The sequence below is a fragment of the Schistocerca gregaria genome, chromosome 4 (genome assembly GCF_023897955.1).
Source record: "Schistocerca gregaria isolate iqSchGreg1 chromosome 4, iqSchGreg1.2, whole genome shotgun sequence".
Classification (NCBI taxonomy): domain Eukaryota; kingdom Metazoa; phylum Arthropoda; class Insecta; order Orthoptera; family Acrididae; genus Schistocerca; species Schistocerca gregaria.
In genome coordinates this window covers 151,768,725-151,770,631 of record NC_064923.1, presented here as the reverse complement: position 1 = coordinate 151,770,631, position 1,907 = coordinate 151,768,725, and the positions used below count along the sequence as shown (strand labels likewise).

General features: G+C 42.5%; 1 pseudogene; it reads right to left on the bottom strand.

The window, feature by feature from the left end:
- Positions 1-299: 299 nt before the first annotated feature.
- Positions 300-417, bottom strand: LOC126268322 (5S ribosomal RNA; annotated as a pseudogene).
- Between the last annotated feature and the right edge of the window lie 1,490 nt (positions 418-1,907).

Here is a 1,907-nt window from a genome sequence, read left to right as displayed (position 1 = left end):
TGAAGAGATAGAGAAGTTATATGAGGATATTGAAAGGATAATACGGTATGTAAAGGGAGATGCAACTCTAATAGTCATTGAAGACTGGAATGCAGTTGCAGGGGAACTAGAAACTCCTCCCGAACAGGCCATGAAGGCAAAGGGTACCGACCGGCCACCGTGTCATCCTACAGGCGTCACCGGATGCGGATATGGAGGGGCACACCACTTCATCGGCGGTCAGTTTCCGAGACCGGAGTCATTACTTCTCAATCAAGTAGCTCCTCAGCTTGCCTCACAAGGGCTGAGTAAACCCCACTTGGCAACAGCGCTCAGCAGACCGGATGGTCACCCATCCAATTGCTAACCCAGCCCAACAGTGCTTGACTTCGGTGATCTGACAGGAACCGGCGTTATCACTGCGGCAAGGCCGTTGGCGTTGTAGGGGAGTAGTAGAAGAAAAGTTTACAGGAGAATATGGGCTTGGGACAAGGAACGAGAGAGAAGAAAGACTGATTGAGTTCTGTACTCATTTTCAGCTAATAATAGAGAATACTCTATTCAAGAATTACAAGAGGGGGAGGTATACTTGGAAAAGGCCGACTTATACGGAAAGATTTCAGATAGATTACATCATTACAGACAGAGATTCCGAAATCAGATACTGGATCCTAAGGTGTACCCGGGAGCAGATATAGCCTCAGATCACAATATAGTAGTAATGAAGAGTAGGCTGAAGTTTCAGACAGTAGTCAGGAAGAATCAGTACGCAAAGAAGTGGGATACGGAATTACTAAGGAATGACGAGATACGCTTGAAGTCCTCTAAGGCTATATATAAAGCAATAAGGAATAGCTCAGTAGGCAGTTCATGTGAAGACAAATGGACATCTCTAAAAAGAGCCATCATAGAAGTTTGAAAGAAAAATATAGGTACAAAGAAGGTAACTGTGAAAAAGCTGTGGGTAACAAAATAAATACTTCAGTCGATCGATGAAAAGAGTAAGTACAAAAAATTTCTGGGGAACTCAGAAATGCTGAAATAAAAGACGCTAAGAAATGAAAGAAATAGGAAGTGCAGGGAAGCTAAGACTAAATGTCTGCCTGAAAAATGTGAAAAAATCGAAAAAGAAATGGTTGTTTGAAGGACATGTCCAGCATACAGGAAAATCAAAACAACCTTCTGTGAAATTAAAAGCAGGAGTATCAACATTTAGAGTCCAATGGGAATTCCACATTTAAATGCAGAGGAGAGAGCGGATAAGTGGAAACAATACAGTGAAAGCCTGTATGAGAGGGAAGATTTGTCTGGCGTGATAGAAGAAGAAACAGAAGTCGATTTAGAAGAGACAGGTGATCCAGTATTAGAATCAGCATTTAGAAGAGCAGTGGAGGACTTCAGATCAAATAAGACAGTAGGGATAGATAACATTCCATCAGAATTTCTAAAATCATTGGGGGAAGTGGCAACAAAACGACTGTTCTCCTTAGTGTGTAGAATATATGAGTCTGGCGACGTACCATCTGACCTTCGGAAAAATATCTTTCATACAATTCCGAAGACTGCAAGAGCTGACAAGTACGAGAATTATCGCACAATCAGGTTGGCTTTAGAAAAGGTGAAGGCACAAGACAGGCAATTCTGAGTTGCGGTTCATAATGGAAGACGGACCAAAGAAAAATCAAGACACTTCACGGGATTTATCGAACTGGTAAAAGCGTTCGACAACGTAAAATGGGACAAGATGTTCGAAGTTCTGGGAAAGACAGGGGTAAGCTATGGGGGGAGATGGGTAATATACAATATGAACAAGAGCCAAGGGGGGAATAATAAGGGTGGACGACCACGAAGGAAGTGCTCGGATTGAAAAGGATGTATAATACAAGGATGTAGCCTTTCGGTCCTACTGTCCAATCTGTACATCGAAG